Source organism: Anarhichas minor, unplaced genomic scaffold (genome assembly GCF_050575085.1).
Source record: "Anarhichas minor isolate MPS153535 unplaced genomic scaffold, ASM5057508v1 ptg000074l, whole genome shotgun sequence".
Classification (NCBI taxonomy): domain Eukaryota; kingdom Metazoa; phylum Chordata; class Actinopteri; order Perciformes; family Anarhichadidae; genus Anarhichas; species Anarhichas minor.
This window is the reverse complement of record NW_027466520.1, coordinates 7,595,129-7,612,720: the sequence shown is the minus strand read 5'-3', so window position 1 is coordinate 7,612,720 and position 17,592 is coordinate 7,595,129.

Sequence of the window (17,592 nt, the reverse complement as noted above, 5' to 3'; positions counted from 1 at the left end):
GAAGTCACTGTCGATTTTTGTCAAGCCAGCCTGTGCCTGTGTGTCTCCCGGCTGAGTGGGATGACATTAGCGAGGGCGATGGTGGAAATGTCCCACCATCTCATCCTCTCCTTAATAATTCATTCCGCCTGCCTGGGCTCTCTGCAGGTCTGGGGCTGTAGCCCTACTGCCCGCCTTTTAATGGAGCCGGTGATTACCAACACCGACATCTTAACATTTAAATAATACACAGACACCGGGCCGGAGCAAAATCAATAGCACATAGAGAGAGTGTTATGAAGAGCACAGCACATCCAGCAGCCATCTTGCCTATTACAGGATATACAGCATGTAGATGCAAAAACACATCCAGCGCTCCTCGCTCTGCACGCTACCTCCCCCACCCTGTTCCCAATGATACTATGGGGTCTTCTTTTCCTTTTTTCTCTCTTCCTCATCCTCTCCTTCTCCCTGTATCCTCCCTCTCTTTTCTTCCTCTCCCTCTATCTCTGCTTCTCCTGCTCTCCGAGGATTGCAGGGCTCCTGAGGCGAGCAGCAGAGCCCCGGGACAGACCCTGATTAAAAGTGCCTGTTAATGACAAAGGCCCCAACGCTGCAGCTCACGCTCTAATCCTAATCTGTATGCATTTGCGGCAGCACATATTTCCTCCCTTGCTCAGTCCTCTGACACCAGACAAACGGAAACACAGAGGCAGCCATTTTGGAACAGCTGCATGGAGCTCCATGTAATGGAGGAGCTCTGCCCAGGACACCAAAGGGTACAAAACTGCTACAACAAATCCACATGTACTCGTCTGCGACCCCGGTATGCTTTCCTCACCCCTCCAGGTCTATGGCTGCCGAATGTGTTACAGAACGGAAAAAAAAGAAATGGAGCACACTATTGCAAGGTGCAACTCAAGCTTTCACCTTCATTTAATTTGCACTGATTTCAAATAACACACAGGGGAAGCTTGAGAGCACAGGAGAAGCAGCCCGTTCACCTGAAAGCGAGACTGATGGGCTAACAATACAGGGGGAAGGTGAGCAGTTTATTTTAGCAGCCGTGGGGGTGGTGTGTGTGTGTGTGTGGGGGGGGGGGCTGCATGTCTCCAGTGATGCGGGGGTGATTTCTTTCGGCAGGCCTGCGAGTGCCCCGAGGCGAGAGGGAGAAGGGCCGTAGAGGAGAGGGGAAGAGAAAGAATCTGGCCTGGAGAGACTCTGCAACATGAGTGCGCTGGAGCCATTAAAAATATAACACGAGATGAGTGTAACGGTGTATATTTAACTGCGGAGAAAGAGCCCGCTAAGCCGTGCTGTGAGTTACGCTGGTCGCTCGTATATTTTGGTCACTGCAGGGAGCTCGAATCAAAGCAGAAAAAACAGTGGAAGATGAAAAAGAAGAAGCAAACGGAGGTGTTTATCAGCTGCTGCTGCTGGTGCTGCTGCTGGTGTGTAAAAGAAGCACATCACATCTGTGCAGCAACCACTTTCAGTGCGATAAGAAACAATGGAGTTTTAAAATGAACAGGGGGATTGGCTCAGTGCTTAGAATTATGGATGCTGGGAAAGGATCTTGGGTGTGGGAAAGAAGAGAGAGGATTATGAATTTTGGCAAATCAGAGAAAAGCATGAGGGGAAATCTCAGCGTTGCTATGTCCCCCCCCCCCCCCCCCCCCCCCTCTTCATCTTCTCTCCTTTCTCACTCTTTAATTTTCTCTCCCTCGCTTCTTTGTCTCTATCTTGAGCTCCTTCGCTCTCGTTGATATAGTGGATTTTACATGAGTTTGTCTACTGGCGTCTTCATACATTTCAGCTGTCCACCCATCCTTAATTCTCTAAACTGCTTGTACATCTAAACTGCATGAGCAGCTCTTTCTCTCTTATTGTCATTGCAGCGCTGCAGTTTTATTCAAACCTCTTAATTCTCTTCTTTCTTTTTTTATCACAAATCTATTCTTGAAAATGGAGAACGTCACATTGCGAGACTGCTTTCATTCCCTCTTGTATCATTGGCCTTTATTGAGGGACTTTTCAATCAGAACAAATTGCTCCATTTTTGCCCTTCAAACACTGAGGTTAGAAGATACATCAAATCTGTCGTATTAATAACAGAATAGAAAATAGCATTTCTCCAAACGAATAATTTGACATATAAACTAATATGCATATTGTCTGTTGTGCTCATGAGTTAGATAACAAGATTGACACAACTCTCCGTCTATCTGTCTGTTGGCTTAGCTGAAGGTTAGCTTAGCTGGATTGGAAACGCGGTAACAGCCTTGCTGTTTCACCCTGCTTCAGCCTTTATGCTAAGCTAAGCTATAAGCTAACTATGACAGCTGTATCAATGGTTTTATGTAACTCTTGTCAAACTATAGTGCATTGAAATGGTGATTGTGTTTCCTCATCGCAGAAGTGCAGTGATTTCAGAAAAACAATTTTTTTATTTGACCTTTTACTATTTAATTGGAAAATAAATCAGCACACTACTTACAGTACAATCCATGCTATCTACCAGAATACACAAGTCCATCATACTCAGACATTTTCATTCTGTCCACTGATGAATAAATAGGTGATGCTGCATGTAATTACAGGGTGCTTTGTAGAGTGTGATTGCAGCGCACCAAGGGACAGCGAGAGTATAAGGTTCAAGCTTCTTGATATTTCCAAGAGAAATAAATCTAACCAAGAGGTGTGCCTGGGCTCCTGCGGATCACTGAGCCAAGGTCCCCTCTGTGTAGCCACCTTTGGCTCCAGAGAGTCAAAAGCAATGATTCAGTGATCTGAGAAGGCTCTGGGGTGCTAGAAAGGAAGTGACAATCATAGTAGAATTAAAGGGTAGAGTTTCTTTAATCCACGATGTCTCTGTACCACAAAATGTTTGGAGAATTGTAGCCAAAAAGTGTGGCGATGTCTCAGCCAATAGGTCTTTCTCTCAACGCGAAGAGGCAACGACATGTCCTACGCTAAAGATGTTCCGAGAGCTACATTATTCTCACAGCTCTAATGAAGCTAATGGCTGTCCCTTCTCCTCATCGAAATGACCCGCCTCTTAGCACTGCGCCTCCACTGATAATATAGCTGGGGTTTGGTTCATACCAGAAGCTCCATTTTTAAACAACGCACAAGTGGATCTCATATCCTCCTCTTAACAGCAATAGAGGGAAACATAAAATATTGAACTTGATAATTTGATGTTTAAATTGCATGAACTTCTAGACGGAGACAGAAGACAAGCACTCATCCTACCTCTTCACATGTGTAATTTAAATCAGCGGTCGCCATTTTCCAACTCTCAATCTGCAATCAAGGCTGAGGGTTGGGAAATATTTTCAGCTCAAATCCAACCATTTGAATATGAATAAAGGTAGAGTGCATTATGATAATAGCCTTCAATTACCCAAGATATCTGCATATGTATCCTTTACTTCTTGAATGCCGTGGAGAGGAGTATTAGACTTCTGAGGACGCTGTACATGAGAGCGGCATGAATGTTAAATCGTCATTTCTCTCCTGCCCCTCAGCTGCTTGCGTATAGTATCAGCATTCACGGCCCGCTTCAATCAATATCAATTAATTATCACGGCTACTCCAAAATGATAAATGCTTTTTATCTATCACTTCACAAATCAATGGCTTCACTGTTGCCAATGCTAACATTTCCCTCATCATCCGATCAATTGAAAAGTCGCGGTGGACAGTTTACACTGAAGATGTATGATGAAGGGGAATCAATGTTAGTATCAGTCAGAGTGAAGGGGAGTGTGATGTGATATCTGTGACGATGAATTTAAAAAAGAGGCTTTAGCATCAATGACTCTCAAATTGTGTCACAGTAGATGAAAAACGGAGTGACCTGCAGTCATTATAGCAAATTCCTTGCATGTCTTCTGTGCTGCAGTATATCACAGCTACTGTAATTCTTAGACTTTGCTCTGATGGAACATCTGACAGGATGTTAAGTCAGAGGTTAATCTTTACACGCTGGCCATGTTTTCCTGTCATGCAGCGGTTGTAGCTCATGCCACAGACCTCTGTGACCATGTGACCGAGAACCCAATGACCTGCTGTAGATGCTGTGTGACCCCCGGGTCAGGGTGTGCGGGGGTGAGTGTGACAGGCGACGCCTCTCCTTGACGCTATACCGCTGACCTTTGACATTTTGTTTGAAAGCTTGGCTTTCAGATTCGATGAATGAATCTTTAGGAGAGATGCTAACGTTCGTTCTTACACACGGTATAGTCTTTGGAGTGATTGAAAAATGAGCAGGTATTGTGTCCGTTAAACCATTCAAATGTAATTGACTCAATTCCCCACTGCAAGCAAAACCAAATATACCAAATCCATAAAGAAAATGTCACCCATGTAATAAATGGTGGGAAAAGTACTCTAATACACTAATACAATTGAAAAATTCTCCAAAGTAAAAGTCCTCAATTCAAAAGTAAAAGTACAGAAGTGTTATCAGCAAAATGTACAAGTTATTTGCTCCATCCATGAAAATTGTCTGGGAACATCCTCTATCCAATATGACACCCCGCTCTGTGAATTTCACACCACTGGCGCCATTTAGGGAACCACTGGTAGGACCTAAATGTCTGTTAAGTCACTGTCTATCGCCAAATGCGAGAGCACAATATTTGAGCTATATTGCCCACTGATGACAGCCTTTGCATTTGCAATATTACAAACTGGGTGTCTGTGGCGACATTCCCCGGAAAAATCCCAAGTGGCGGAAACGATTTGGCTCTCTGGGAAGTGAGAGCCAAAAACACACCTGCAATTTCCACTTATTACCATAGGGGCCGATAAAGAAAACCAAAGGGAGATCTTTGAGATTGTAACTTAAATCAAAAGTAAAAGTTCTTATTCTGCATAAAAATGGCATCTGTGACAAATATATTAAGCATAACAATTTTAGGTAGTTAATACTACTTATGCATCAATGCATAAGTAGCATTTTACTGTTTTAGCTGGTTGGGGTGGAGCTAGTTTGACTATTTTATATTGAGGATTTGGGGTTGGACCCCCTCCAAAGTGTTACAAGATGAACCCTTTGGTGAAGTATAAGAATGAATAGGCAGACAATTTGACAAGCACAGGTATCTCAAAAGTAGTATGTAAATGTTTCTTAGTTACTCAAAATTGTTTGGTGTTAAGTACGTTTTTCAGTTGAAAGATTCACTTATAAAAACGGTTGTAAAACACTTCAATTTCATGCAGAACAAAGGAGAATACCCTGCATATATCAAACATCATGGTATAGACATGCAAATGGTGAGGACTGTTTTCTATAATTACCCCCTCTACTGTATTTCTCCCTCCTACTTTAGGATCATTAGGGACGGAGAGAGCTCCATTCTGATAAATGTCATTATGCCTGAAGTGGCCAAAAGTTTTTCTTTTTCCTTTTAATGTCAAGAACACCGTTGTCTCTGCCTTTTCTCCACAGAAGGCATTTAGGCCTCGATGCATGTTTGCATAATTTGGACAGAATAGATTGTTCACAATGGTCCAATTACCATGATTATACATGTTTCTATGGTAACCCAAAAGTCCAGGTTTGATTCATTATGTTTTACCTCCCGGGCAGTTCTAATTGTTGTGATGCAAGATAAGAAATGTCTGTTGGCATTCTCAACAACCCACAATTGTGCTTTTAACAGCTCCATTGAAGTTCCACGTTGTGTCGGCCTCAGCCTTGTTCAATACACTGGAACACCAACGCACCTGTCGAGTCAGTGGATAATTATTCCAGCAGTAGGGAGGACGTAAACTTCACTTGATGTAATGCATCCTTCATTTCAAAACAGCCTAACACTGAAACTATATCACCAATTTAATAATAACAAAAATATATATTATGTTTACCTTTGTGCAAATTGAAAAATAAGAGCATTTATCCATTATAAATTCTATATATACATCATTTGAGAAGCTTTTACATTCATAGAAAGATATCCCCTTAATGATGCCTGTATCACCCAGCCTTAATATCTTCTGAAAGAATTATCTATAATAGAAGGAACTATGTCACTTAAATGGTCAAATTGAAAATATATCTCACATTCTACACAATAATTGATTGTGTCCCTTTACTTTCTGCAAAATGTGACTCCCAGGCGAGGTACAGGACTTGTACCCACTGATTCTGCTACCTGTAAGTCCACAGAGGACAGGACTCAGATCCACACATCTGAGGCATCAGGTCTCAATCAGTCATGGTGGCTCGCGTTTTGGACCTCCTGGACACATATCCCTCGCTGGTTCAGAGCTATTGATCGTTTAATTTCACAATGTGGGTCAAATTTCCCATGATAGATGGAAAACTGGAAACAATAAAGGAGTGAGACAAAAAAAAGTAGATGACAGGAGAAAGTTGGAGAATAACAGTGTGTGTCCATAAAAGTTACTGATTTATCCGCACATTCTGGCAGATGAGTATTAATTTTAATGTTGCATTAAATTAGTGAAAATAACCATATGTTTGGATATTTGCTTGGCAACTTGTCAAACTTCAGGGGATTCTGCATGATTTTAATGTAATACACCAGGTGCATACACAGGCAACCAGTGGAGGAATGTAAATGAGTACTTCTACTTAAGTTCTGTGCTTTAGTACATGTTCTAGGTGCTTGACGTGAGTATTTCCATTTTCTGCTTTTTCAAACTCCACTACATTTCGAGGGGAAATAATGTATTTATACTCCACCGCATTTTTGCGACAGATTGAAATGATGAATACAAAACATATGATTAGGTATTAAGTGTGATGCATTGTTGTAATTTAAACTAGCGGTTTGCACATAGATTAGTTAAAATCAGCTCCAGCTGCAACATTAGAATGCAGATTAGAACATCAATAATAATGATACAATAATATGATATACATATATTATATTATATATATATATATATATTCTGAAAGGGGCCATTGTGCATGATGAGTACTTTTGATACGTTTTGCTTGCAAAACATTTGTATTTTTACTTGAGTAACATTCGTAAATGTAAACTTTTTTTAAGTATAAAATACTTGCATCATTTGTATACATACACACCATGCAGGTATAACATCTTATTGCTTTCAGAATTCCTAATTGCCTCAAGTGAACATTGATGTGACAAGTAACTATATGTAACTGAGTGTAATATGGCTCTGCAACTCATAGGAAGCTTGCTATATAAACTCCTTTCTGTTATCAGAACGTGCTCCAAATCCCTGGTGAACATCTTTCGTTACTCGTCACAGTGTGCTGCTACCTGCCTGAATAGTGAAATCTTAGCCGTGTTATTTATGTGCTCCTTCCCTCCCTGTCTCTCTGTCTCCCTCAGCTGTGCTATTTTCTGCTCTCCCTCTGCAGCACGGCCCTCGCTCAGGCAGACTCGGGCTCCCAGCCCTAATTCTGCAGCACTCGCCGATGTCCTTCAGTTGACCGTGGCGCACCACGATGCCCTCTGACGCCACGCTTCCAGCCTCGCTGTGCCCCCTGCGTCTTACCAACACAATCGCACATATTGCCACCCCGCTAATCAATAGCGCATCGGGCTCCAATCACGTGGACGGGGGCCTCTGGGGAAAAAATCATTGGATTTGCAGCACTGTGACTAGTCAAACATGTACGCTGGTGTGTATGTATGCTTGCATGTGCTTACATCTGCTTGTGTGTGTTTTCAGTAATGAGCAAGGTGCAAAGGCTAATAGCGTTATTTCAATGATGACCTGTTGGGCGCTGCACAGGGTTGAGTTTGTGTATGTATGGTTTGCTGTGTGTGTTAGCATTATGTAGGCTCCTGTACCTCCTCTATAGAGGTTACACTTGTATCATCTAGTCCTCCCCCTCCACCTCGCTGTGCCCTTCTGCTGAACAGAGGCACTTAACACCCGTGTGTATTTTTCTACCTACCTTAACAATAGAAACAGAAAACGTTCTTTCTTTCTTTTTCTCAGTGTGACTCAAAATGTTACGCAGCTACTTGCAACATTGCGTTATTTCTGTCTTTGTAAGAATCAACCCATGCTCATTCTTGTACACATCAAGGATGTGCCTCTGTACTGGCGAATAACAGACAGAATCATTATTTCAAAAGTTGCAAGTGCATCAAAACGGGCACACCAAGCTGCAGTGATATACTTTAATGCTTGTTTGATTGAAGAAAGTAACCATACTTCACGTGAGCATGTTATGCAGAGCATTAAAATGCCTGCGCTTAATATGAGATTACACAAGTCTACATTTTAACAGTGCTCATTCTAGACCTGCATCTCCATAAAGGGCTGACCAGTGAAATAGAAGAGTGCGTGGCAGTCGCCTCTATCTCTACCGCTCCATTCCGCTCATCTGTCCCCAGGGCCAGAGTCAGAGCGGCGGGATCAAAAGTAAAATCAGAGCAGAGAGCTGTAACCAATCGTGTCAGTCAGAGAGGTCTCTCCCTCTACTGTAGTCTGACAACGTCCAGGGCTGAGGGCACTGATCTCTATCAACGAGGATAAATTCAGTCAAGCCTCTAAAATGTGTGGTGGTGGACCGCAAGTGATTTAAATCATTAAAATGAGGCCAGCTGCATCATGCAGTCGGAGCACGATGTGGGGGCATCCAGCAGCCTGGTACAGAGAGAAGAGTGCCATCATCTGGCCCCTGCTGATACATCCATCCCACTGCAGAGTGCTTGTGTGTGGAGAGATGCAACAGCAGATCAGTGTAGGAATTTAAGTGTGTATGGGGATATGATAATGTAGTTTGGTCCAGTGCAACATCTGAGACATGCAGACCGATCTTAAAGGAACAATCTGTACCTTTAAGTAGAAGTACTCGGAAGTCACATGCATAATGTATGTGTACAGAACCGTACGAGAAAGAACATATCATCGAAGTGTTCGCTTTTTCCTGCGAGGCCCAGTCTAGGTAGCCTGTGTAATAGCACGATTATCAGTGCAGACTAAGTGTGGAACTAGTGTGAACAGGAGAAAAGGCGCACTAGCCTGTCAGCATCTTCAGGAAGAACTAACAGCTTTTACCAGCGACAGACAACAATCACGCATCAGCCGTTCCATTTTCGCAAATAATAGAGCAGCGCCTCCTGCAATCATTATATGGGCCTGCAAGAGGGAGAGAGTGTGTGCCTTGTATAATTGTAGGGTTGCAGACATATGTTTGTGTTCATTCTGCTCATAGTAAAAAGGTTGTGAGGTGTTGATTTACCTTTCAGCATGTAATTGAAAAAGTAAATCGCTACAAGTCACCCTCGCTCCGTCTCCGAGAAAAAAGTGCTTTTAGGGAGTGAAATGAACCGACTTGCGTTAGCGCTCGACTCAGCTTTCTCCGGCTTTTGTGCCGGCAGTCAACACATATCTATAACGTACAGCCCACGGATTCAAACTAACAGTTTTCTGAAATGTTAAATGATTTAAGCTCTCTCTTTTTCAACATGCTTGCATTTTGTTCTTTGTCTCACGCGCACACTTTAAAAACGTAAGCAAAGCACAGAATGTTCCAATGCAGAGAACGCTTCATAAAACCGGTAATCGCATCCTTGGGCTTCATGAAATCTCTGCTAAACCTGATTGTCCTGCTAACAGCCAGAGCAGAACAAACAGGTGGAATTATCTGTGACACGTAGCAGGCAGCAAAAACACTCAGTCAATCAGCAATCACACCTGTCCAGAGCATAAACACACCTATTACACACGCCAAGCGTGGTGAGTGTAAACAATGCAGAACAATGCGCTCTGCATTTCTAGCTGCAGCGGCTCCTCTGATTGGCTGGATCGATCGTCGGAGGCATTTGATGTTATAGGAGGAGAGGCGAGGCATATTGATTGAAGGATAATCAGAGTCAAGCCGGCTTGGTCCTCTTCAATAATTCAAAGGAAGGATTTGGGGTGAGATTCCCTTAGATCGGAGGTGTGATGTACATTTCATAGCCTGAGAGTTTCGGGGAGCTGCACAGGAACGGGGGAGGGTGTGTGAGAGTGGGCTGGGGGGGGGGGGGGGGGGGGGGGGGGGGAGTGAGGGGTGGGGGATGGAGGTCACATGGGCTCAAACATGAGACATCTTTTAAACCAATCGCACCAACTGTGAACTAATTCTGTTCTCCACCTTCCACATCTATGAAAACTATTGTGAAAAAACACTATTAATAATTTGTATGTTACATGCATGTGCTTGCATTTGTGCGCTTGTGTCACGCCTACTTAATGCACATATTTCCCACTTTGGAGGCTTTTTGCAACATCCTTGAGGCAGAATGTACAGCAAACATCACCCAGAGGACCTTACATTGCGATTCAACCATTGATTTTCCTCTAACACCTTCAGCTCTGTATATGTGACTAAGCCAGTTTTACCGGCCGTGACATTTCTGTGAAAAACAGAACACGCATAAATATTATACCTCCTTTCTTTCTGTCTACACTGTATGCAATAAATTCAGGATCAACGTGCTGTCTTTTGAACCCGACTTAGATTATTGTTCAACTTGTTTCAGATCAGAGCAGGGCAGTCAAATTGACTTTGGTTACGTGGATACAGAGTTTGCTGGTTTGGTTGTAATGGAGCTTTCTTGCTTTAAACAATGTATTTCCAAGTCCAGTTTCTAAACAAGTGCAAATGTCACAGAATTTATTCTAATATTAAAATATCAGTATTTTTGCCCCAGCCAACATCTTACAAGACACCACAAATGAATACAATACAACACCAGATCTAGAAAGCTGCAAAAGGAGTTTTAAAATAATAATAAGAAGGATTAGAATTTTAGACCATCATGTCGACAGCAAAATTCATAAATCATTAACAAAACTCATACTGTATACACGATAATAGAAATGAGAATTAATGCCAGTTAGATAGTCCATCTTGCATTATTTTCCAGCTGCTTGAGACAATGTTAGCAGTCTTAAACATATTAGAATTAAACAGCTCTGCATTATTGTTAGTGTTGACTCTAATTTGCGGATGAAAGCTCAGTTTTTTCAAGTTTATTAGCAGCCTTAAATTGCCTCTGTGGTAAATAGTTGTGTTATTTAGTTAATTCAAACAATACTGAGTGGCTCAAAACTAAGTAGCACACCTAGCTTAAAACATATTATCCATCACATTATTAACAAGGTAAATGGCAAATAAAACAGTGGGAACCAATGCAATGCAAACGCTATCACACAATCAAAAAGGGTTTAGACATGCTGTACGTCCTGCATATTGCATCACATTAATGTAAGATAACGATACGACATTGAAAACAAGACATGTATTTCCCCAGCAGATGATGTGTGAATTAATTTGTATAGAAGGAGAGTATAGTGGGAGTTGTGTGAAAAATCACCAGCCAAGATTCTCTGTAAAGAATTTATGGAAAATGATTTTTCGGAGAGGTTGATAGCACCCATGTATAAAGTTGTGAACACACCCTCTACTGAAATTCTTGAAAACATTTGGCCCGTGACCATTATTATGGATAAAATATCACAGTTTCAGAATGGTGCTTGGAAATATCTTTAAAGCCAAGCTCAAGGTGCTCTTTGTGGTGAGGACCTGCAGTGGCTTTAAAGTCTTAATATTTTATACCATCATGACCTGTGCTGTGGATCTATGTGGTGCTAGTCATACGTGCCTGGAATCAGACCGCAGCGCTGCTTCTGCAGCTTGGCGAAAGGTCACACAGAGGGCTTCCTCCACAACGCCTTGTTTTCTCCCAGCGCTTATCTCCTAATCACTGCAATTACTATGGTAACACTTGTTTGTTTGTTTGTTTGCTGGAATGGTGCATTAGTGCATTTGTATCCCGCTGACCGGTGCAGACGTGTCGGGCGGCCGTCTGGGGAGGGACACTGCGGTTAGAAGCTATGCTGACTGCGGATGTGGGATTTAGATAGAGGAGCCGCAACCACCATCATCATCACCTTAAACATCATCATCTTGATCATGTCTGTCTGTCTGTCAGTCTTCCTCTGCCTCTGCCTGTCTCTCTCAAAGTGAAGCACACACCGCTGGGGAATTACTGCATCAGGTCATCTGTCAGTCTCCATACTGCACCACATCCTATACAACAAAGATGCTCCCTTAAGTGTATTGAGCTGCAAAGGTTATGCCTATATATGTTTACGTCCAGCTCTTACTGTGCAGCCCACTGTAGATGTTGCCTCTAACTGTTTCTTTACTCAAATTCTTGTCTATGTTGTGAAATACACTGGAGCCTTGTGATATCGTGTTCTTATTGCCGCCGCCCTTGTCTCGCTCAGCCTCCGACAGCAGCCCCAGTGCCTTTACTATTTGAAAAAAAAGGAGGCGAGTGTGTCGACAAACGTCCTCTCCCGTGCTCTCTGTCACCTCTTACCTGGAATCACATCTCCATACACTCTCTAATTATCCCATTTGATGAGAAATGTGGCTCCTCCGCTGCTGCTCTGGCTCCAGAGTCCAGCGTCTGAAGCCCTTAGCAGGTAGATGCAAGGCTCGTCTCCCCCTCATCATTACTGCAGGAGAAACCTGGCTAATTATAGTGCTGCGCTGCTGTAATGGAGACAGACCTGGATACCAGGGTGACTGGGAGGAGCAGACATTGGTGGAAAAGAGGGCATTGGAAGAGAGAGAATTAACAAAGGCTGCTTATCAGATTGTGGAAGACTGCAATTATACACAAACTGGTGAAGAAATGTTATTGTTATTTCCAGTTTTAATGTAGACACACCTCATTTGGGTTTCATTTTATTTTTTTTATCAATTCTTGATTTTTTTCATTTGTATTTCCAGTTAATATAAAAATGTGTTCAGTCCCTGAATTCTCATAACGCAGTGTGAGATAAATTGTGTGAAGTAAAACATCTAAAATAGCATCCAGAGCTCATTATCTTTTGGATAGAAGAGGTGGCGGCCACATTAGCTGTAGCTTTTCTTTATTCCAACCTACACTGTGCAAAGCTTCTCTGTTTAATGCCGCTTGACCTTGATCGGAAAACTGTAGGTGAGCTGCACGGCAGGTTCAACACACACACACACACACCCACACAATGTACTGTGTGTGTGTGTGTGTGTGTGTTTATGTGTGTGTGCATGTGCGTACATCCTCTCTGACCCAGCATGTCCTCTTTCCATCATCTCCAGTTTTTTTTCCTCCCGTCATTGTAATGGTTCTCTGCGCTGCCTACCGGGTTTATGCAGCATCATTCACAAACATCACCCAGTCCTCCTCGTCCTTCCCCTCGCTCACTCCCTTGTCCTCTCATTCTTTTGAAGTCCTTGATTCACGTGTATTCTCCTGAAGAGCTCCTATATGTCAGCCAACCAGCCAGAGCGACAAAGTCAGGCCTGAGTTAATTACCTAGCATTTTGAGCAGATGGCTGCAGATGATATGTAAATGCTTGTGTGCTCGAATGCATGTGTGCGTATCTGTGTGTTTTCCCCGTATATGTTTGTTTATGTGATTGTGAATATGGCTGCATGTGTATGTTTGCATATTTACATCCCGCTATCTTTCCTTATGTATTCAAAAAAATGACATCCACGCACACACAGACAGACAGGGAGACATAAAGATGCTTTTTATTTCTGCGAAGGGATTTAGAATTTGAATTATAATATGGATTGTTTTATTCCATCCAGATAAAGTGTTAATGACTGAGACCATAATTACGGGTTGCAATTTTTCTGCAATTACTCGCAGCCTCCTTTAGGCTGCTTGCATATTCATTCAAATGATGTTTCCCAATCTGTTTCTTCATCTTAAAATTAAACTACTGTGTTTACATTTGCTTTTAATTATTTGAGCTCCATATTTTGTGCGCTGGTTGTTTTACATATAAGAGATTAAAGATAATGCACAAGTCTTTTTTTTAAAGAAGTATTCGCTCTAAATTCTTCCGCTCTGAGGCTGTAAAGCACTAAGTTGTATCTAGGCCACAGTAAGTCAATTGAGACTTGATTTTTAGTCTGTTTTTGTTCGTCTGCTTCTCAAGAGTATCTTCTCAGAGACCAAAGACATTCTTTTTTTTGAGAGGCAAGCTCGCCTGACACCAAATATAAGCTGTTGTGTTCTGTTTCTTAGCATGAAGCAAGGCGCACGGTAAATCGATGACGAATGTGCAACGCAAACAGAGATATATGTTACAGTGCACTCCATGACACAGGAAGAAACGTTACCACAAAGGGAGGGCCGGACGGCGGGGGAGATGAGGGTGGGGGCTGGGGGGTGGGGGTTTAGCATTCAGATCAATAGTGCTGCCAGAGAGACCTGTCCGTTTTTGACTTCACACTGTAAATTAAGCCTTCTCTGTTCCAACGTTTTCTCAGCAGCGAGTGTGTGAATTACTGTGTATCGTCAAGCTATAACGCACCCTTTTGTGCATTGTGCTGTAGCTGCTGTAACCTGTGTGAAATCATTTCTGTATGTTTATTCTCCACCAACACACCCAGCAGGCGTCTGTGAATGTAGTCAGCAAGTGCGACTGTAAGTTTACAATACCACAGATGGAGACCCACTAATTTACTCATTATGGAGATTTAATATGAGAGAATGCTGCTGTAAAGATCAGATGTAACTAATACACAGCATCGTCATTCAGTTTATTATTCAATCCGAGCTTGATTCATGTTCAGATCCATCCGCCCTCTGCTACATTTCAGTTATTTTACCCAGTCATAAATGCCCCCAAAATTAAATATATTTCTTTCCATTTGCCCTGATTTGTTTTTTTATGCTCAGGCATGACACGATCAGTGCAGCAGCAGCAAATGGAGCCAATTCATGTGATGGTTAGTCCCTTATTGGCTTCCCGGTGAGCAAAGCTCTTTCACAGCTTCGAGAAGTTAATGCTGCTTCAGGCCTTTTATGGCATGATGGCAGATATAGCAATTTGGCCTCATACATGTTAAGATTCATTTGTTAATTCAGCTAATCTTCAGATAGTGCACTCTACTGTTCCATCGCGTTAAATCAGATTATATATCTTTCAATTAAGCTTAGATTAAAAAAATATATAGCATAAGGAATTGTGCGAATCTGTTTAATTCTGAGTAAAAATAATTCTTACAACTGCTTGTTGTTACTGTAAGAATCATCTTGTAATATTTATTTCTTATATGTTGAAATTAGATAATGAGCATCCAATGTAACTAAAGTAAAAAATGTAAAATGTAAATATTCTGTATGACGTTTATTTCAATGAATTTAGAGGCATTGAATCAGCGTTGTCTCTGCTCAGGAATCAAATCAGTGTGTGACTGCTAGAAAATGGAAGCGACCATCGCTGAGCTTTATATTATAACAACGAGGCCCTCTCCTGGCATCAAGAGTCTCTACACCAGCACCATGTTACAATATGAGATGGAAAATACAGCCAGGATCTCTACTGTAATGCTCTCCAGTGCTAGTCCTTAGGGATATTTTAGTTGGGGTTCCTTATTTATCCCCGTTTTAGTCTCAGTCGTGGTAACAGTGCAGAATGCAATTTTACATTCTGGAGACATTCTCACTGTCTCACTGAACGAATGCAGAGGAAACACTGGGATACACCCAGGACACTCCTGCAGTCTTTCAGTCTAAATATGTCTGCTCCAAAATAAAACGTCCCATTGTGCTAAAATGATAGTGACCTCATTAGGACAATAATAGCATTACAAAACAAGACAAAAGAGGATTCTGATTAACCTTTGGCTTATCTTTTTGTGTTAACCCCCAGGCTTTTTTTGTTACATGGTCCTATATGATAGTCTGATACATTTGAGACTGACTGACAGCACACGCTAACTCATTTTCGCACACGTTTTCTCGAGCACAGTATGCTTCTCATCCCTGCAGAGGAAAGTGTGTGCACCTTTGATCTGGTCTTGCTCATGGTCTATATCTCTCCTGGAGCAGAAAACTATTACATACTCTCTGTGTCCAGATACACTTGTCATGCATTGGCGAGCTCAGATCCCAGGGAATCAAAGGTGTGGGTGATGCCTCCAGAAGCTGCATTAATATGCATGAGAGCGGGAGCTGCCCTGTGATGTAATTGCAGTAGCGGCGAAGGTCAGTGCCTATGCCCATCCCGTGCACGATATCAAAGCGCAGACGTACACACACCACTTAGGTTTCTTTATGGTAATCTCCATGCATTTTGAAGATGGAGGATGCCTCTGCTGATAGGGGTGTGTAAATAGATGAAAATCTGCTTTTCATTTTGTTATTGCCAAACTCTTTATGCTCTCAGGGGTCTGACTCTGACAGTATAATGTTGGGCTCTCATGTTCTCTCCTTGGACACACATCACAGTGAGCCTTTCATCCAGGGAGTGAATCTGTTTACAAGCCTCCCACCCACCCATGTGGTCCTATTCTCAAGGCCCTGTTGGTTGCGAGTATAATGGACCTTCCTTTGTATTCATGTTCCAGCTCTGGCCCCAAGGATTCTACTGTATATCAAAGCAAAGCATCCAAATGTTTAATGAGAATCACTGAAAAAAATGTTTGTTGAATTTAGATCCCTTGCTACATTATTAAATGTATAATATGCCTGGTAAGAGAAATCCAACATGTTTGCCTTTGAAGTGAGTGATTCATCCTGTGGTGAATTGATGTAGTTTCAGTTATTCTCTCTGTATTGTTTCCTGCTTGTTTTGGGTCCCGTGAATCCGTCACTGGTGCAGCTGATTGATAGAACCAGGACAGAAAGCAACTTCCATCACTCAGCTTTGACTGCTATAAGACCCAATTCTGTCACCACATATGACTTAACATACATATATATTTGAAAGTAAAGTATTTAACAGGGAATCAAGCGTGTCCTTGAGGTATTTAGAGAGTTTTCATTCAAGTCAAAAAGAACAATAATCTCAACAGGCCAAATCTTGACTAGATGACCATCATGTAAAACAGTTCAAAAGAATCACACAGCTGCAGCTCTAGACTGAAAATGATGGTTGATGTAAACTTTGTTTTTGCAAATCAATCTGTACCAAATCAGTTACAACACTAAAGAGTTTACTACAGCAATGCTTGCGCTTCTTTGAGGCTCTTAAGCCCAGCGGTGCTTTTAAGTAAATGCTAACATTCTGCATGTGTAGTTTACGAGGTTCACCATTTTAGTTAGCTTACACAAAATTCAGTTGAAGCTGAAGGGAATGTCATTGGTTTTGCAGGTATTTGGTCATTAACTTTTGTATTGGGCACATTGATATTCTTACCTAATAATGGAACTATAGATGGAAAGTTAGGGGACCATCAAAAGTATTACAATTCATCTCGAGGGAAATTTGGTTGTCTGTACCAAATTTTTTGGCAATCCATCCAATAGTTGCTTCGGGACAATAGGAGTGGCCCGGCGGACAGGCTGACATCGCCATCTCCGGTGTGGTAAAACGAACCAAAAACGGACCAGACGACTTTAAGCTAAGGAGTTACTTAAAGGGAATAGGTTGCCAGTTCTGTCGGAATTCCCCTGAATTAGCAGCAGAGAGGGACACTTCCTGTACGGTAGCAACTAAGAAGATTTCCGTGAGCCTCTGTCAATGCTAATAACCACAGTGGACTCACAGAAAGCTCCCCCAGGGCTATTTGACCGTGCAGGCATTGGGAGGGGATGATTTTTCGGGGAGGTGGGGGTCGGTGGGATTGAGCCGATGCCTCT